Source organism: Triturus cristatus, chromosome 10 (genome assembly GCF_964204655.1).
Source record: "Triturus cristatus chromosome 10, aTriCri1.1, whole genome shotgun sequence".
NCBI lineage: Eukaryota > Metazoa > Chordata > Amphibia > Caudata > Salamandridae > Triturus > Triturus cristatus.
Window position 1 is genome coordinate 550,970,177 of NC_140593.1, and position 21,093 is coordinate 550,991,269.

Genomic DNA, 21,093 nt, shown 5'->3' on the forward strand with positions numbered 1-21,093 from the left:
CTGTATGGTCTGGGCTGATATCCAACGGGACTTGTTATTAATCCTTCCGCCTGGCCTTATCTCGCGCCACAAAGCCTCGCGGAGAAAGCAACCTGCAGGCGCGCGCGCCATTGTGGCAGACGATCGGTCTCCCAGTCTGTCTAAGGCCACAATGGAGTGAAATGAACAACTGCCGGAAGGTTGTATAATTTATAAAGCAGGACACACACCCATGGGCTCTGCTGTATGTACCCCTGGGGGCCTGTTGTCTGTTCTCCTCAAGGCTTAAACAGGTGTTATAGGGCAGACGTGGCTAGCCAAGGACAGCGGTTCAAATCCCCCGTCTTCCTTTTCCTCATAAAGAGTGTGATCTTGGGCAAATCACTTCATAAATATCTTATCTTCCAAAGTCGACAGGAGTCTGACTATATTCAGTTTTGACTGTTTAGTCAAACTGGGGAAATGCACGAATGTATAGAATTGCATATTAAAGTAAGATGGCGTTGAACTTTTACTGTTGGGAAATCTATGATGTGTTTTACCGCCGAAATTTGACCAATTCATCTATATTTTGACTGACAGAAGTCAGAAATATGTTTAAAAGTAGTCACAAGTACTCGCTGTACTGTTGAGCCTCAAAGCGCCTAGAGGGTACTGGATCACCACTGTCGCTAGAAGGTCGAGTGTATTCACTTTATAATAGTGTTTGTGCTTAATACTTCGCCCAAAGAACTCTTGGGCAGTCAGTGGGAAATAAATTATACTACTTTATTTTTAATTTGGAGGTTCATTTACAGGGAATTAAAAACAAATTGTACTAATCTGCTAGCTCAGCGGTTCTTAACCTTTTGACTTGAGTTCACCCCCACAGAATCATTACTGGAATCCAGGGACCCCAACTGAGTCATTAGAACCCCAGCCCAAGCAATGGCTTTAATTGGAACCTCAAAACAATGAAGAAAAATACAAAAACAAGTATACACCAAACAAATGCTCACACATTGGAATCGTTTCTTTAATTCACAATCAAATATAGAAAAAGTTTTCACATTATCAGTTTTGATTCTTTATTCATTGTAATTTATTAAATGTAATATTATTTCATTTTTTTAACAGTTGCACAACCTAGGCTTTGAAGACCCCAAGTGTCCCAGGACCAGAGGTTAAGAACCACTGAACTAGCTTTTAACCATAACCTTGGGTTCGGAGTAGGGTGCTACTCTCACCAAAAGCGCTTTAACGCCTCGTCGGGGGTAATAAGCGCTATATAAATGCAATGTACAATCAGAAAAGAAAACGGTTATACGTTTTCTAGGAAGAAAAATGCTAGGTGCAAGGCTACCACGCATACAAGAAAACACGAACATTGAGATGTTACCGGAAGTGTTAAAAATATTTTCAACCCTGTGAGCTCAGCAAGGCTTATGATAAAAATCGGTTAGAACGGGTACTTTGGCAATGAACCAACAGGTGAAGACGACGTAAGAAATATTGTTTTTGAACATATGTTCATGAAAGACTGGGAAGTTAATGCGAAGGATCTGAATGGACAATTTACGTGTTACCCTTAAAAAGAATGATATTTTTATAAGCATTCAGCTTCTTTAAGAGCGTCATCAAAAAAAGAGTCCTTAGCTTCAGGGCGCCTGTAAACTGTGTTTTTTGTGGTTCCTAGTTGAGTGAGGGCGAACTCTGGCTTTGGACGCACGCGCACTTGTAGTGCCCCAGGTCTGATAATTATCGGATGTTGACAGCTTGGCACATTAACCTCCCTCAGATAAAGGGCCGCGCTGAGCTCGGAGCAGGCGCTGTGATTTACCGCTGAGAGCGGTGCGTGTTTACAGCTCCCTCGGAGCGGGGAGGGCGGGTGTCTGGGAGCGGGTCGGAGCAGAGGTACCTGAGGAGAAGCCGAGAGGCTGGGCAGAGGCGGATGAGCGCAGCCGGGAGCCCGGGAACTCAGTCTGTGCTAAGAAAGCTGGGGCCTGGACACGAACTGACTGCACTGTTTGTACCTCGAGGGACCCCGCTCCCTACGCCATCGGGAACCCCACCCTGCTGCTATCCCCGGCCCTCCTATCTCTGGGTCTCCCGCACAGACACCGCCCCTCTACCCCCATGACTCCTACCCTGACCCCACCCCTTCTGTGTTGACTCCCAGCACAAACCCACTGTTTTACAACAAGCTATCGCTCTGACCCCGCCCCATTAATCCCACCATGACCACGCCCCTTTGTCCTCAATTAACACTCAGTGGGCCCCCAACCCCCTGAACACTATCATGACATCACACTGTGATAATATGCACCCCAACACATGTGTGGGTGCCCCCTAACTGCACTCCCTGTATCTCTGGGTCCCTCCGCCCCTTCCACTTCTGTAGGTCTCACCCAGCCCCCACCCCCCATCGATTTGTATGAATAATGCCCTGTTAACAATCCATGCATCTCTAGGGATGCCACTGACCTCTGTCCAACTCTACGAAACTTGCCCGTGCCCCCTTAACACAACCGTTAACAACACCACAACTTGCCACACCTCCCCCACGTGCCTAAATCTATGAGCCCTCAAAGCACTCTCCCAGCATGAGTCCTCCCTCCTGAGGTCTGCTCACCCCCAACACCCCCGGCCCCCAGCCTCCCCAGGTGAAGTGTCTCACCCCCCCCCCCCCTAACTCTATGAATCTCACCGCACCCCTCATGCTCCAACACCCTCGCTTCCTACCTAACCACAGGAGACATGGCGTGAGTGCCTCTGAATCTGGACAGCCCTGCCCTTCACCTTTAACCCCATTAACCCCTTCCTGTCCTCTAACTATGACAGAGGCGTTTGAAGGGCCCCCACCTTTCAATGGCCACCTGGGAAAGTGATTTGTCTCTCTACTTTCTTCCTCTCTGGCTGCTGCCTCATACCGTCTCTCTCTTGCCCAGTGTCACCTTAGGGATTTTGGGGTCCTGAAAAGTCATTTGGCTCTTTTTGAGGAACCCCTGTTTCAGATAATGTAATGTATAAATCAGTATTGTTTGGTATTGTGCAAACCTAAATTAGCATAAGATATATCATAAAATACAAAGTTCACATGAACACGGGGTCACAAAAATAAATTCTGCCCAGGGTCCCAAAACTCCTTAAGATGGCACTGCATGAGTTCCAGCCTCATTCGGTCTTTAACTCTGTGACTCTCCCACGGACCCCTCCCAGCCACATGAATCCCACCCTGACTCCTGAACCAACTCGCTGGTGACTACTCTTCTCACTCCAGGTAACCCCGTTATTTCACCTTTAACCCTGTGACCCCCCCCCCAAACCCTTTGTCTAATGTAATGAACCCTATTTTAACCCCACATGAAGGTGTTTAATTCCTACCCATGTCCTCATCTTCAAACACTACAAATACCACAGAGTCCCGTAAACGGTTCCTGGTCCTCTTCCCTCTGCCCTCAAACTCTACGTCATCCTTGAGTGTACCCTCCAAGGTCGTAAATTTCACCCTGACCCCCCCCGTCCAGCCGTTTGCCCCCGCACGACTTCCACTATCCACCTCAAATCGGCCGTACCACTACTTCGTCCATCCGCCTACAAACAGAGTCTCCTCTAACTCTAATAGTAATGGCTTGGCTCAGCGCCTACGCGGAGGGACAAGTCCGCTACGCGCTTGGAGCCCCCCCACCCCGACCCACAAGCGCCTCTATAAAACCAGCTTCTCCCGACGAGACACACCGAACGAGGCAGCCTCTTGCTCCTCCACCCAGAAGGGCTTCTGCCCCCCCCCCGCCCCCCCGAGGTGCGAGGCGCTACATAAATTCGACAACACAGTAGAACACAACTCTCCTTTCCAACTCCAGAAACCTGCCAATACTGGGGAGCTCAGTGAATAACCCCCACCGCCCCTCACTTTATGAACCTCCAATGAACCCCCTACTGTACCCAGTGGCAGTCCCCAAACCTCAGTTTCGCCCCGGGGAGGTGTCTGTGAGGTGCGCCACTCCCTGCCAACGGAGCTGCAACCCCGGCGCCCCGCAGAGCGCGCGGAAGTGGTCCAGGTGAGGGAAGGGGCTGCCCTCCCGCATCCATCATACAGCACATGCAGGGGGCGAGGCATGCCAAGGGGTCTAACCTGGGCAGGAGCCGGCATCCTAGCAGCTGGTCCCCAGACATCCTTCTCATTTTGGGAGCATGGCCACTGTCCAGGCAAGGGGGTGCTCACGAGAGAGCCCAGAGTCGGCGGGCGGGCGGCAGAATCCCAAGTGAAGCAACAGGTGGCACACCTCTCCTGATCAGGTGTGCCCGGGTGCCAGGCGGGCTGCCCGTCAGCGAATACTGTGCGCGTGGCGCGGGTCAGTCCTTAACACAGAACTCCTCTCCCCGCTGGTGTAAACGCGCTGGCACGTGCGGGCAGTGCTGCCTCTGTGGAGAGTTATCCCGAGAAAAAGCAACTTCCCCGTCAGTGCTCCATCCTCCCTCCTCGTGGGCGGGGTCACCTCAGCAGCAGGGGTCCGGGATACCCCTCCTCGCGCCTCGACCAGCTGTAACGAGGAGACATCCCAGGGTAAGAAACTCCCTCAAAAGCTCTCGCCTGTGCAGGACGGTGGTGCAACTCCCTGATTCCAAACTTTGCGCCGGGGGTTGTTTTGCAGAGTGACGGGTGTGGAAGGGCTGGGGCGCTCCCCCGGCACTCTGCTCCACCTGAGGAGGGCTGCCAGGTGTCAGGTCTGTCTCCAGCGCTCTGACTTCGCCCTGACATCCACTGTGCACAGGGCATGTAAGCTGGAAATTTCTGTTGCAGCCACTCCCTGGCTCCCAGCGCCTCCTTCCACAAGGGCCTGCTTTTCAAAACCCTGGAGCCATGGGGCCCCCTAGCGGCCAAGTGCCAAACTGTCCCCGTTTGACATCCGTCATGTCGCATGTAAAATAGATGGGCACTTCTTTCTCAAAGCTTGGAAGGCAGCCTTAGTGCACGTGTTTGTCTAATAATGTGTATACATTTTCCTTTCCCCCAAATTGGTGCTAAATAAACTACTTGTAGTTGTCCCGCCTTCTTATAATTAGTTGTCCTGATTAAATATTAGTACTAGAAATTATTATAATTAATGCGAAGCCAACCATGAGTCTGCCTGCCCCGTGGGCATGTGGTGATGCCACACATCAAACCAAATAAATGTATAGACCGGTGATAATCATAGCAGCAATAATAATATTGATATTAACCACTATCATCATCACAATAACATGAAAATTAATAATAGTTGCTGTAAATATATGTTTCTATTATCTCAAGCTGATGGTAGTCCTTTTATTGATCAATGCACGGGTAAGTGATTGGCTGAGGCAAAGAGTTAAAGTGGGTCGCCTAAGATCACACGGCTTGTCAGTGTAGAGTCGAAGTCGGAGAGCCTAGACTTCTTCTGTTTTATTTTACCTGCTTCCTGGCCTGCGACCAGCAAACACCTGTCTGGTGTGATTTCTCGATAGCTTTTTGCTTCATCATAAGCACGCAGTAGTAAAAGACAGGGATGGGAGGAGTCTCCGTGGTGGGTAGAGGGCACAACTGCCGCAGAAAAAAACAGGCTCTGCTGCCACAGACAGCCACCCCCCCCCCCCCCCCCCCCCTCTTCGCACACATCCCTCCTCGACAGTGTTTCCATGTGTTCTTCAGCAGGCAGACAAACGCTTCCTCTCTGGGGTGGCTGTGAACGAGCAGCAGGGAACCCGTCACGCCACTTAACTCAGCTGGCAAACCCGTGGGGTGTGCCAGAGAGAGTGCACCCTCCCTGGCCATCTACACAGCTGTTTCCTCGCCGTCCTAGAACACTCCTCTCGCCCCCACACACATACACACCACTACCAACAGTTAAACTCAACTGCACGCTTCGGGTTGAGAAGTTAAACACGTCATAACATTGCCTGTGTTATTAAACGAAGTTGGTAGCGCCATTACTTCCCCGTTTCTTGCCTCGGAGCTCCATTTGACCCGAAGTTCAGTTTAATAATCCCAGATTTCAATATTACGACCAAATCGTGTGATCCTGGGGATATCAATTGTAAAACCGTCTGTCCAAGCTCCCTATAGCGCAACATTAGAAGTGATTCAACATGAGCAAAAGACCCATTTTTAAATGACAATATCAGAAAATATGCCGAAATGCTGACACACAAAAACACACTCGCGCGCGCACACTTATTCTGTGTCTTAACTGTAGATCAAGAAGTACATATTTTCACCTGGTTCATTTGTCTAATGTATATATTACGTGGATCTATTTTAAGCCTCCAAGCCACTTGTTCGAATCTGGACAAGGCTGACTCATCCTTTCATCCTTCTAACTACTATAAATTGCGTAGCAATAGCACACGTTCTTTTGCCCTGAAAGAATAAAGTGTCATGTCAAAAGCAAGTTATGCCCCCCCCCCCTCCCCCACCTCCTTTCTCTCCACAGCAGAGTGCCCTTGACTGACGTTCAAACGTAACTAATTGTATCACTCGGATGAGAACAAAACCCCAAATTAACGTTTCGGATTACAAATGCGTTCAGGACCTGTTTTTCTCTCTCAAAATCCACTCTGAATGTTCAGGACCTTGGACAGGGCAGAGCTCGGTCGCGAAAACCTTTACATACCAGGAAGAGGTGACACGCCGCGTCCTCGGCTCTCTATTTTTAGGACTGGCACATTGCTGGCAACCTACACCGGCTCCCACGGAGGTATTTTATTTATTCGGATTTGCACCGCCCCTGTGGTGGGCTTAATCCCGGCCAACAGGGTGTCGATTAGTCACAGTGTCGGTGTGTGCTGGAATCGCTCAGAGTTCGGTCAGAGGCCAACGGACTTTTTCCAGACTTTTATTTTTTAACTCTTGACTTGTTACAGTAAGCACGCTGCAAGTTTCCTTGAGTAATTATGTATGTCTGTCTGATCCACTGTTGAAAATAATAATACTGATGATAATATTAATAACAATAAATGTAATGCAGGTTGTAGGTGGAATTGTCATCTTTTTTTAAAAAAAAATATAAATGACAAGCACTGCGCTTACTCGGCTCAGGCACGCTGAAAGCCCGGTATAACCAGGGGGTTGTGCACCAGGCTGCTGCTTCCGGTCATAGACGTGCGCATCTGAAAATGGCTTTCGTGGCCTGGGAGAGTGTAAAAAATGGCTGCCGGTGCCACAGGCCCCTTCCTCTTGGGGCCAGGTAACAAGGGTATCTGCTGATGATCAATGACGTAGTTACTTGTCATGGGTGATGGGGCTTTATGCAAGCAAGGGAAATGGGGCCCCATTACCTAGTTTAGTAGTAAAAACTGTTATAACTGGTAATGTCCGCGCTTTATAAAAATGCACTAAATAAATATAACTGGGGTGCAGTGGCCTCCTCATACTCCTTGGCGCCTGTGCCGCTGCACTACTTTACAACCACGCCCCTCCTGATGACGTTCAATCTCATTTAAGGATGAATAGAATGCAGAGGCCTTTCTTTTCGACAACACCCCAGCACGTGAGGGGTTTGGTATCCGGTGTGGTTATAAACACTAGACATGTTAAAAGTGTGTTTGCACAGCCTGCAACCTGTACACTCATTCATAACAAGAACTGACATTTCCCCTTCTACCTTAGTCACCCCTCTCTCTACCTCTTTGCTTCCTACCACTCTTTCTTTCCTATTTAACTCTCTCCGTTTCCTCTCGATATTTCTATTTCTTCTTTTTATAGTCTGTTCCTCTCTTTCTTAGGCACCCTGTCTCATTTCTCTGTCGTCTGTATTTCCTCTCATTGGCCTTTCTCTCTTTTTCTTTGGCTCTCTATGACCACCCGTTGCTCCTCTTTTCTCTCTGTCTGCGTGTTTCTCGCTTACTTTCCCCCTCACTCTCCGTTTCTCTCTCGTGCAAGAACTCCTCTTCATATGTTTCTATCTACACGCCCTCTATTCCTTCCCGCACAATTAAACCACTCTAATCGCGCCTGCCAGTGTATCGCTCTCTCCCCAGCTCCCCTCTCTTCATGTAGGTCAGTCCTCTCCAGTTTACTCCCTCCCCTCTGCCACTCAATAACTGTCGATCGATCGCACTCTCGCCATCTTTCTCGCGATAGGTCACCATGTGTCCACTTTCAGTGAAGTCACTCAAACATTTTAAGCGATGCTCGCCTAATGCTCCGTTTGGCAAAGGGATAGCATTTCGCTCAACAGATCTAGGAATGCCTTGGCCAGGCGGGACGCCCCGGGGAAGGGGGGGGGGGAGGGGGAGGGGGTGAGATTCGAGGTCGGTGACTTTCAAGCTCTATAGAAGGCTACCTTATGCCCTGAACACTGTGTCTCCACACTCTGGTCACGGTTCGTAATTGCACCCCCTCCCCCCGCCGTTTCTGCTCGGTGCTTATTTTTCCCATAGTCTGTAGGTTGTATTCACCATTCTACAATCCTTCCACTTGTTTTTCTCTCCTATTCTGTGTCGTTACTCAGTGGCATGGTCAGTGTGTTGTGTGCTCTAGCGCAAGGAAGGAAATGGGCCCCTGTTTGAACTATTATATTCAGCAATATCTGGGCTCAGTGGGCCCCTCTAGTCTCTGGAGCCCGGTGCCACTGCACCAGCTGCACCAATGGAAGATACGCCCCTCGCCTAGCTACAAGATGTTCTATCTAATGGCACATGCGTGGTTTTTTTATGTTTTATGTGATTCTGTGCTGGTCTGGAGCCGACATTGTATACCGGAGGCAGCCAGAACTCCATTTCCTGGCCGACCCGGTAATTGCATCTCTGGAAAACATAACCCTGTTGTCCTCTGTGGCAGACAGAAGCAAGAAAAGAGCGCGCCGGCGCCCCCTGGTGGTGCCTGTGTGTGTCTCCCTTCCTCAGAGCAGTGACAGGTAGCTCGGACTCAGATGGTCTTTGCTAAGATAGCGCCCTGGGCCTGGGAGAGGGAATTTTGGCTTCCTTGCTGATGGTAGTGAATTAAATGAGGCAGCAGGGGGTCACTTTTCTGTTCACTGGTCAGTACCTGGATGAGCAGGGACTGGCCCCTGAACACAAACAGCCCCGGACCTCTCCCAGCTCACCTAAATCACTGATAGCAAATGATGGGTATGTTGATGTGTGTCAGCAGGAGTCAGAGGGTGAAGAGAGGGCAAGGAAGGGGGCTAAAGGGGTGTTAAAACATTACCTGCCTTTTATAATAATAAGTATTAAAACCACTTTAAACTGGTAAATCAGACAGAAAGGAACAGGACGGGATGAGGACAGGTGTGGTCTCACCGCTAGACTGCCGACTTTGGAGCTGGGAAACCACCCTTTGAGCCTCGGGGTCGGCTCCACAACCTGTGATTCTGGGAAAATCACTTAATCTCCCTGTGTCTACTAAAAATATGAATGTGTCATTGAGTAACGTAACTGGTGCAATACCTTCGGGTCGTGTTCGTGCTATATAAATCTGCAACAAAAAAATGACAGGGCTCGGGCAAGATGAGAAGGGCACGACTATTGGCATAACCTTAATACACCCAGCTCCATTTACCCCCGTTCTGCGGTCCGTGCAGGTAACAGTGGTGGGGCGGAGGGGCCAAGTGAGGGGGGATTTTAAAGGACGATGCAGAGGGAAAATTAAATAAATAATTCATTTTCACTCGCATCGTCCCTCGAAATCCACCCTCACGCAGCCCCACCGCCCTGCCACCCCACCGCTGTTACCTGCACGGACCGCAGCTGTTCACCCCTGAGAAAATTGGTACCCTGGGCCATGCCCACCCATGCCCTGCTTGGACCTTCTCTGCTCACAGCCGATGCTGCTGGTGTGAGCTCGGCTCCCAGCAGGTCTCTCCTCCTTGCTTCTTGTGTTGTTATTCAGACTCCTCGCTTCTCCGCAGCCCTTTTCCTCTCTGTTGCTTGTGAGAGTGGTAAAGATGTTGGATCAGGTTTCTCAAGATTTCGCGTGGTGTAAACTGCTGATAAAGTATTTACTTTTCAGCACAAAAGTACCCCTAAAGCGAATGCACTTAGCGCTACTGTCCATCACTTTGCGTCAATGGAGCGTCCCATGGGTGGTTCGTTGGTGTTCACATGCTACCGCCTAAGGTTTTTGATGTAAAGCACTACCTACTAACAATAGTAGACAGAGATTTGCGCCAAACAATAAGGCCTCATTGAGGCAGGCGTTAAGAAGGAGAAATGTTTTAAATTCTAACTTCTCAAAAATTGCTTGTGTCCTACACTCCACAACACACATCGAATTTGTGAAAAGATTTAAAGTTAGGGTAGAAAAACAACTTGGACGGACCAATCTAAATGGCTATCCAACACTGCAGTGCCTGGCACCACAAGGGTTTGTTAAAAGAAAAGATTTAAAGTTAGACAAAACTTAGTATTTTGTACCAGACCAGCACAAAACCTATGGTAGACATCACGCACCCACCTATGCACAATGGTGCACACGTCAGGCAGCCTGTTTCTGTGCCAGCACCAGGGAACAGGTTTAGAAGCAGCATGCTGTAGCGGCTGCTACTGAGCAGGGGTGGAGTGCAGGGGGGGATAAAAAAATAAAAAGCACTTACTTGAGTACTACCAGCCGCCGCCCCTCCTACCTCCTCTTCGCAGCAGGAAGCACACAGGCTCCCACAATCCCCTAGCCCATCATGGCGCTGCCTTACAACAGCGTTGTGATTGTGCTGAGCGCTGTGGTTTGGCGCTTAGAGAGGGACTGGGAGGCGGTGCATGTTCCTCACTCAGGCTGTTTAATACAGCCTGTGGAGAAGATGGAAACTGTCCATGACCATTTGGCCGGTCCGAGATGGCCGGCCTTACTGTCATGTGCACTTGAGGTGCAGCCACCACTCCTCCTCCCTCGACCTCAGGGAGCCCGGCACCCGGTGTAGAAGCCATCTTTCTTGTATGATACCAAATGCTGTAAGCTTCTAGGCCCTGCTAAGTTGACATGAAAAGCAGTGCACAAAATGCCTGTACTTTTCCATTCGCTTCAGAGACACAGCTTTTGTAACACAAGGTTCGATCAAGAATACACCGGCCCCCTCTAACCTAACCTGGCTTTAGCTGCAAGCTCAATACAAAAATAAAATGATAATTGCAGTTGAAGCAGTGGGGCGACACTCCTCCACCTTAGCGGAGGAGCCGCCGCTGGACTCATGCCATATTTTAGCAGATGTGGCTCTGTATTGCTCCCTCACTCTAGCACAATGCAGCTCTGCAGCTTTGCTTGTTGCGCTGCTTGAAGTAACTTCGAACAAATACGCCCCTAGGATACAACTTTCTCCCTTTGATGCTCACAATGTGGCATTCCTTCCTCTGGAAAGAAAGAGAACTTGCATCTGCTTAGTGGATCTGCTGTGCTTGTTTGAAGAGTCAGAATAAAGGGCTGCAGACGGTGCTTTTTGTGGGCAGGTGCTGTCAGAGAGTGTGCATCTGCACTTCTTTCGTTTGCCTGGGAGAGTACCTGCACTTAGCAGAATGGGTTCTATACTTTTAATGGACAAGTGCTCATACTTCTCAATCGCACACACGTACTGCTACCTTAAAGAGCACTAGCACTTACATAATTCCGTTTCAAGCACTGGCTGTGGGGGATGATAACGATGGGTGTAGGTGAACACATTTTTCTTCGCCACCACCTCCTCCCTGCAATAACCTCCTATGGGCATCTTCGTTGGTTACATGATGCGGGTCCATGATGATGATGGTACTTCTAGAAATACAAAACATCCCACATTATTGAGCATTGCTGGGGGCGCTAGGTGGCGCTGGACCGACATGGCCGCACTTCTGTGAGGCTCCAGCCGGCCAGGCAAATAACGATCCAGCAATACCATCCTACAGGCCAGCAAATGCAGCGATGACCACTTCGGCGAGTGTGGGGACACCTTGAGCTCACCCTGTGCTAGTTTGGGGAGAAACGGCGGCCGGGAGGAGGAGAAATCGGATCCTGCAGGCCCGCGGCGACAGACCCGTTGAGAGGGGCGGAGCGACGTGGCGGATACTGGCATCACTACGGGCCGGGGATCCTCGGAGCCTGCTGGGCCGTTGACCTGGTGCCGTATGCCGATGCTGCTGCGGACTTGTACGCACTGGTGACCGGGACGACATTACCAGACAGTCCGGTGCTGGTGCTGAGCGGAGCGGGGCCTCGGGGGCAGCGGGACCGACCTTCACAGACTGCTGTGAGTGAGTCTGGAGTTAGAGCCGGTGCGGCCATTGGGTGACGCGGTCGCGCTGGCTCCGCGTGGCTCTGGAGCTGCTGGTGGATTGCGGCCCGCGCTGTGTTGCCCCTCGGGCGGCCCCTTGTCTATCCTGATGGTGACTGCGGCGGCGGACGGCGATACCCCCTGCATCTGCTAGAGCGGAGTCGTGTGTGCGCCGGATCCTGGAGAGGTGCCCCGAACTGGACGCTCTCGCGGTCTGTCTCCTTGCCGGGGTGAGACACCACAACCCTGCCCGGAGGGAGCGCTTTCCTGCCCCTGCAGCTGAACTGACAGGTGTGTGGCCGACTGTGAGGGGACTGGGGAGGCTCGGGAGAAGCTGCGACCCCTACCAGCTGTGGGTCAGAACAGATCACTCGGTGGCGATCCCCTGACGGGCTGCAGCGACTGGTCCCAGAGGGCTGGCGTGGGAGAGTGACGCGGAGTGGAGAGTGTGCGATCTGAAGACTTGCCCGGGCTCCGGCGCTAATAACGTGCATCGCCCAACCCACTCCCCGTGGGAACTGGCCCCATCGACTGCTGCCGTTATGGGCAAGACGGACACGAAACAAACAACGCTACACTTTAACCCCGCGAAGGGGGGGGAAAAAACACGTGCCCAGAATGCTGAAGGGGTGGAGACGGGTCCCGGCGAAGAGGAGGATTTGGACTGGAAATCCTTGCTCGTGGGCATGCAGCGGAGTTTGACCTCCATTGACGCGAAGATCGACACTATGAATACTAGGCTGGACGCGGTGGTGCAGCGACTGGACCAGCACGGAGAACGACTCAAGGAGGCGGAGGGTCGGATCTCGGAGTTGGAAGATGGGGCCAGGTCTAACGCAACTAAACTCTCGCAGATGGACCGCCTACTCAAAGTCATAGCGGAGAAAAACGAAGATTTGGAGGCGCGCTCCCGGAGGAATAACGTTCTCCTGGTTGGCCTGGCGGAATCCAGTGGCGGTGGCCGTATGGAGGAATTCATAGAGCGCCTACTGACGGATAAATTTGGACGTGATGCCTTTTCGCCTCAGCTGGTGGTGGAGCGGGCCCACAGATCCTTGGGTCCCCGACCGGTCCCGGGAGCTCAGCCGCGCCCAGTGATTATCAAGTTCCTTAACTATAGAGACCGGGACACTCTGCTGCGCCTGGCGCGTGAGCAGCAACCTATCCAGCACGAAAACACTACGCTCTCGTTCTACCCGGACTTCACCCAGCTGGTGCAGGAGGCCCGTCGCAAGTTTGTGGGAGTAAAGAAAAAGCTGCAACAACGGGACATCCCATACTCAATGCTTTACCCCGCTAAGCTCAAGATCAATCACCGCGGCAAGGTCCACTTCTTCGGTAACCCGCAACAAGTGGAGGACTTCCTCAGAGACCGAGGGCCCTCCGCGTCTCCACGGCGCAGCCCCAGGGCGAGTTCTGGGTCCCGGTCCCCGACGTCGGCTCCGGACTGATGAATATTACGTCATGATGCCATAATGTTCACTTTTGTCTTCTCTCCTCTGCGTCCCTCTCACTCCTCCCTTTTTCACTCTTTGCTGCTCCCCCTTGCCTCTCCCTTTTCCAATTTGCTCACGCTTCTTTCTGGCTGTAAGAGTGGTCTGGTGGACTTCACGAGCTGGACTGCCTGACTACACGAGAGTGCTTTTCCAGCCCATTGACTTCCGTCTGAATCTGGGGAGGTCGGGGGGGAGCATGGAGATTGAGGGTCCCACTCATATCGCCAATTGTTATTCAGGAGGTGCTGGCAGGGTCGTTGTGGCTGCTATTTGCCGTGGCACTCCCCCTCCCACCCCACTCTCGCTTCCTGCTCTCAGCGGCGGCAATATAGTGGGTGAAATATCGGGATAGGGGAGGGTAGGTCCAGCTCACTGGTGTTACCCAAAGAGGGAGTACCCCATAAGGATGGCTTTGTTTGATGGGGGGTCGGGGGGGGTATGGTTCCCGGCAGGATTGGGCTGTCGTGGTGGGAGGGAGTGGGGTGCGGGGGGGACGGGTTGTTGGGGGGATTGTTGGTTGGTAAGTTTTCCTCTGACGAGTTGGTTGAGTCGGATGGAACGGGTGAGGGGAGGGACCGTGAATACAGCATTACACTGATCTATTGGACCAATCACATATATACATTGGAGTTGATGATTTGGCGATGCATGTGGTGGTGCTTGGAGTCGGTAGTGTGCCGCCTTGTTGGTCTAGAGGTGGGAGGGCACCTGGGAGGTTGGACATGGCTGAGAGATGATCCGCAAGTGGGTAATCGGCGCCAGTCTGTGTGATGGTGCAGGATGAAGATACTGCGCTGCGCGACCCGCATAGCAGAGTGAATGTCCTGGCCTGGAATATACGGGGGCTGGGTGACCCACGTAAGCACCGCCAAGTCCTGGGGTATCTCGATCGCCATCAAATACATATAGCGCTGCTACAGGAAACGCATACGGACCCCCGTGGCACACCTTCCTTTGCGTCCCGCTGGGCGTCTTATAGCCTATTCTCCTCGTACTCCACCTATTCAAGAGGGACGGCCATTATGGTCAAAAAGCACACCCCCTTTGTGCCCCTGGGGGAAAAAACGGATGCTGAGGGCCGTTTCTGTGTTGCGTGGGGTCGCATGGGCAACGCCACGATTACTATCGTGTCCTCCTACGGGCCTAATCTGGATGAGCCCGCACACTTTATCTCCCTATGGAAAGTTATACTGGGGGTAGGATCCACTCACTTGCTCTGGGGGGGAGATTTCAATGTTACTTTGAATCCTTCTCTTGACCGCTCCAATGTAGATACCCCACACCATCCCCGCTCTCAGGCATATATTTCTGACCTGCTGACCCACCATTTACTGATAGACGCTTGGCGCCGGATACACCCGGCTGCGCGGGAGGGCACGCACTGGTCGGTGCCGCACTCCACATGGGCTCGGTTGGACTACATACTGCTTTCTAGGGGCTTGGGGTCCTCACTGCTTACAGCGCGACACTTGCCTCGTACTTTTTCAGATCACGCACCGGTACTGATCACTCTAGCCAGGACGGGGCTGGTAGGTGCACCGCTCCCATGGCGCATGCAGCCTAACATCCTCCGGGATGAGCTATTCCAGCATGAAATGTCCCAGGAGATCATGGACTTCATAGATCGCAACAGAGGGTCGGTGGATAGCGTTGCGACGGTTTGGGAGGCCTTCAAGGTCACTATGCGAGGGGTGTGCATCTCGAAGGGGTCAGGGGTACTGCGCTATCTTCGCGCTACTCTGACTTCCCTGGAGCGGGATCTGAGGGCGTTGGAAACTGCCACAGATTTCCTGGCGGACCCCGGAGCGCAGCTAGAATATCGCACGAAGCTCTCGGAGTACAAGCGCACTGCGGAGAGAGAAGTTCACTTTAGGGGGAAGCACTTCATGGCGCGGGCATATGGGGAAGGGGAGCGACCCGGCAGGTTCCTTGCGGGGGTAATTCGCCCCCCGCAGGGCTCTAATCACATACTGGAGGTCAGGGCCCCTGATGGTTCCATATGCCGAGATACGCCCTCTATACTCTCTTCCTTTGTCTCACACTATTCGGGCTTGTACACCTCCAGACGGGAGTCGCCGTTGGAGATGTCCGACTATCTCTCGGAGCTCACTCTCGGGTGGTTATCCAATGCCCAGCGGGAACTCTTAGCGGCCCCTATAGGCCTGGCTGAAATCAAGGAAGCCATAATGCAGACGTCATCGGGGAAGGCGCCGGGCCTGGACGGCTTCCCTATCGACTACTACAAAACCTTTATTGACCCGCTGGCGGCGGTTCTGCGTGAGGTGTTCGAAGAGGCGAACGAGACTGGCTCGTTGCCACCCAGTATGTCGGAGACCCTGATAGTCTCGCTCCTTAAACCGGGGAAGCCTCCGGATTCCTGCGACTCCTACAGGCCCCTTTCTCTCCTCAACAGCGACGTGAAGATTCTGGCCAAGGTTCTAGCGAACCGGGTTAACCTCCTGATTGGAGACTTAATTCTGCCGGATCAGTCGGGGTTCGTCCCCGGCAGGTCTACCTCTCACAATCTGCGTACCCTGTTCTCGATCCTAAATAATGCTGATCCCTCTCTCGCGTTGGTGGCGGTGTTCTTGGACGCCACCAAGGCGTTCGACTCGGTCGAGTGGGACTATCTCCATTTGATTCTGCGTAACATGGGCATGCCCATAGCTTTCTCCAGATGGATCCAAATCCTGTATCACCGCCCCATGGCGAGGGTTCTTATTAACGGACGTGTCTCTGATCCGTTCCTGGTCACTAGGGGCACTCGGCAGGGATGCCCGCTATCACCGCTCATCTTCGCCTTGGCAATAGAACCCCTGGCGTCCCGGCTTCGGCAAAACTACCTGGCGGCTTCATTGCGCTGTCAACAGAGGCAAATCTTAGTGTCGCTTTACGCGGATGACCTCACGCTGTACATCAAACACCCCCGGGAACACTTGAACCCCATACTCAGAGAGCTTGTCCGGTTCTCGTTGTACTCGGGAATACACATCAATTGGGGCAAATCGGCTGTCTTTCCCCTAACGGAGGGTGTCGACAGATTCCCACTCGACTTCCCGTTGGAGTGGCGCGACACTGACGTGAAGTATCTGGGGGTGTGGGTCTCCAGGGATCGACAGGAGGTGATGCGTATGAACTATGGCAAGACTCTGGAGGATATACGCACAAGTATAGTTAGATGGCTGACCTTGCCGCTGACCATGGCGGGCCGTGTCTCACTTATCAAAATGGTAATACTCCCCAAGCTACTCTATTTATTCCTCAATATACCGTTTCATCCGGGGGGCTATTTCTTCGGGGCTCTGAGGACGGAACTCATCCGGCTGGTGTGGGGGGGAAGGAGGCCGCGGCTCAAATGGTCTGTGCTCACGCGCCCGTACGTACAGGTGGGCCTCGATATCCCGGATTTTGAACTCTACTACAACTGGGCCCAGGCACACTACGCGTATTATTGGTATCGCCCCACCCCTTACATGCCACAGATAGCTGTAGAGCACTGGTTGGCGGATCCGATCCCGCTGGAGGGCATGGCCCTCGCGGAGGTCCCCTCGTCTCGGGCCGATCGCAATCCTGTTCAGGCCACGGCGCATGCTTGGAGTGTTTTGGCGAGACACATGGGCGCGCCGCTCCTTTATTCCCCGCTGATGCCCTTGGTCTACCACCCGGCTCTTCCACTTCTGGAGGAAGGTCTGTTCCAGCGAATCAAACTTAAAACGGGGGTAGCGCGCTGGGGGGACTTGTTCCGCGAGGGTAGGTTTTGTGACCTCCCGCTCCTATTTGGAGAGTCGGTCCCAACCCCCCTGGAGGTTTTTGCGTTTATTCGTCTTCGCAGTGGCCTGCAAAAAATACTGCCGGCATATCCGGCAGAGCCTGCAGTTTTGGAACCGTTCCATTACCTTCTCGACTCCACCTTCCCGTCACACATGGTCTCCTCGCTTTATCGGCGCCTTTACACCCACGGACGGGGGGATATTCTGAGGTCTCGGGCCGGCTTGGAGACTGAGATCGGCACAGGGCTCACGGATGAACAGTGGGAGTACTGCTGTCTGCAAACCGAAATGATCTCCTCGAGTAGTAGGTTCCGCATCATTCACTACAAATTCCTACACCGCCTCTATTGTACCCCAGTCCAGATGCATAGGTTTCAGCTCCGTGACAACGATCGATGCGATAGGTGTCACTCCCCAGGGTCTGATTTTTTACACCTGGCCTGGACCTGCCCGAGTATAGATGACTATTGGAACCGAGTCTACGCTGCCATAGGTGAGATGCTCGGGGGCCCGCTGCATCCCTCCCCACTTCAGGCCCTGCTGGGATACACCCGGGATATACCCAAGGTGGATCGTCGCTTTGTTACCTGTGCGCTGTTGCTAGCCAAGAGGCGTGTGGCATGTCGGTGGGGGCGGGGGAGAAGCCCTAAGTTTAAGGAGTGGCTGCGGGATATGCTTACCTGTCAGGAGAATGTTCTGCTGTATGCTGATTTGCTGCCGCCTGCGTCACGGCCCCCCGACATTTGGGCCCCTCTGACGAGATACCTCTCCGCCCATGAGGACCAGGGGACGCATCCTAGTGTAGCTGAGGGATAGAGTTGGATGTTGGTATGAGGCGTGGAGGGTGTGCGGATGTCCTCATCATGTGGGATTCCGGCCTGTGGGGTCTTTAGGGTTCTTGTATATCTCTTTGGAGGAAGATACTGCCACTATCCAATGACTGTCTCCAATGTAATGTAATCTGTGAAATGGTGACATTGATGTATCTCCTACTGCGAATAAGTGTAATGCTTGTTGGTTCTTTTCTTGCTGTATAAAAATCTTAAAATAAAGAGTTAAAAAAAAACATTATTGAGCATTGCTGTCTATTGGCAGACGCCATCCTCCGGTTGACTTGAGTAATGTGTATCGGAGATTCCAGAAATGGCTCAGCAGGTTTCCTGCATTGTCAATGATGAAGTCGGACCACAACTCTCATCCCATTTAGGAGGACACAATATGACATTTGTGATCTGCTTCTGACTTCACTTTCGCGTCTGCGCTGTGTAGCAATGTTGTGATGCTCCATTGGATCACCTGGCTCCACTTGAGGGACATGTGTCTGCCCATTCACCCAAATATCAGCTTGAAAGTCTCCTTCCCTGGAGATGCATGAAGTTTAGCAAAAGTTACTGAGGGCTTGGCCAAAGATATTTTCATTCAGGTATGCTCTTTGAATCATTATTGTTGTGGACACAAATGACTCTAATGTGTTATTGGCTTAGTCCTACAGCAGTGTTATCTTATGTTTGGTTATTTCCAGGGTGTTCAGGAATTTGAGGAAGTCTTCACTGTTGATCACAGGACCATAGTCATTCTTCAGTGCTGTTGGAATGCATCATGCTACAAACATGTTGAGGATAAGAAGCTTCACCACAGATGAGGCAGGCAAAATCCATCAAAGTAGTGGACATTAAGTGTACTGGAGGATGACCATCAGTAGACAGTTTCTGGATTTCAGTGGACCATAGAAGTCCACTGCTATTATCGACTACTTGGTAGTTCAGAAATTAGCAGTTTTTCAGGTTGATGGAATTTGCTTGTTCTTTGGCACATGTGGCATGTTTTGATGGTATGATCTAGCATGATGTGCAATCTCAGGAACCAAACCTTTTTTTATCGCAGAAGCTTCTTTGTGGCTAAAACACAACATCCACTATTCTTTGGCTTAGCGTCTTTTGAATCACCAGTTGGGAACCTTGCATCAAGCCTACCTCTGCGGTCTCTGTCAGTGTTTCTGCGGTACATGCTTGAATTCCATCATTTTACCATGGTACCATGGTATACTTCAACAGGCCATTTGTTGGGGGTTTGATGTGCCTCCTCCATTGTAATTAAAAGATTCTATTTACTTCAGTTAGGCTGGGTCTTGCACTTACTGGCTGGCAGGTTTCTCTAGCTTCATTATTTCAGGGACATATTGGCACCCAACAAAATTGATGTTTTTATTATTATTTATTTATTCGATCAATAACACAATCATTTACATCGATAAATATCACAACCAATATAAAAGTTCCATTACATCTTAGATAAAATAGATTTAAAAGAAAGCAGGGTATCACGTGCCTCCAACAATATTAAACATTTACAGATGATTTCAACATTTCATAAATGTTTAAAAAAGGAGAATTCCAGATAAAATTAGGTCTGTGTTAAAAAGTTCCATGATTCTAAACCCCAGCAGTCCGGTGGTGGCCCTGGGCCCAGGTATCATACACGTTCATGTGTCTTTCACAGAGTCATGTTTTATCAATTTTTGCCTCGTCCACCAGGCATAAAGCAAGTATCTCAAGATTGTAAATACAAGCCACCTTGTGGTATCGGACCTAAGAATACTGAAAGCATCTGAGGAACGTGAAAAAGTGAGCAGGCGACAGGCAGGAATGACCCAGTTGTTCCTGTGATTTGCATAAGCGGGACAAAAAAACACAAAATGTTCAAGAGTCTCAGAAAAAGAGTGACATGACGGGCACAGGGATGTGACAGGGGCATTTTCCCAGGAACGTTTCCTAAAATTTAGAGGGAGATCCCCATACCTAAATTGGATGTAAAGTGCTTGGTAAACAACCTTTACAACGAAACTTTTACAACGCACTACCATTACAACAAAACTTTTAAAACGAACGCGATGTAACCACGCGATGCCATTACAACGCAAGTCTTTACATCGACTTGCGCTAGATGGCGTGCTAACATTACAAATAGTGTAGTTTACTATCCCAACACCTTCCCTACTGTTAAGTGGACTGGAGTTGGAATAGTAAATTACGCTTTTCTAATGTTAGCACGCCATCTAGCGCAAGTCGATGTAAAGACTTGCGTTGTAATGGCATCGCGTGGTTACATCGTGTTCATTGTAAAAACCGCGATGTAACTGCACGCGCTGTAAAGACACGCGTTGTTACGTCATACATCCAAAGTGCTTCTGCCTGCGGAGGTTCAATGTCATCCATAAACATTTCAAAAGCAAACCATCCTTTAACATTCATGAAACTAGAAGTTAAAGTGCCATGTGCATTAACATCAGTGCATTTTGAGTGCACGTATTCCCAGTACCTTTTTTTAAGCAGGGAAACCATTTGTTTCGTGATGGACCCTGGGTCCTCCCACATGGACCCCAACCCCAATTTAAAAAGCCAATCCTTGACCTTATTGAACCAAACAAGATGACCTGTTTGTTTTTGTAGAATTATTTGTTCTTCTATGGCCTACTTCACAGGAACCTGTGTACTACTGTTCCATAGCCTTACCCAAAACAGGAGTGCCTTAAGAATAGCACAGTTATTGATGGGTTTGAGAAAAAGGTCAAGTCTTAACGGCAGAAGGGGGGTGTTCACTGGTAGATTAAGGATTGCCCCTATACATTTTCTCTCGGCAAGAACTAAGTGCTTTAGGTTTTCCAACCCCCAT

The 21,093-nt window shown here is 51.0% G+C and overlaps 1 protein-coding gene across 5 annotated transcripts in view; it reads right to left on the minus strand.

The window, feature by feature from the left end:
• Positions 1–4,716, minus strand: part of LOC146789704 (sodium channel protein type 5 subunit alpha-like) — a 975,168-nt gene extending 970,452 nt beyond the window's left edge. For 4 of the 5 annotated variants that reach the window (XM_085632035.1, XM_085632032.1, XM_085632036.1 and 1 more), the window contains exon 1: positions 4,094–4,716. The gene's annotated coding sequence lies outside the window, so the exon portion shown is untranslated. Of the gene's footprint in view, positions 1–1,876; positions 1,965–4,093 lie in introns of those variants that run through there. The other variant, XM_085632034.1, reaches the window with a different exon arrangement.
• Between the last annotated feature and the right edge of the window lie 16,377 nt (positions 4,717–21,093).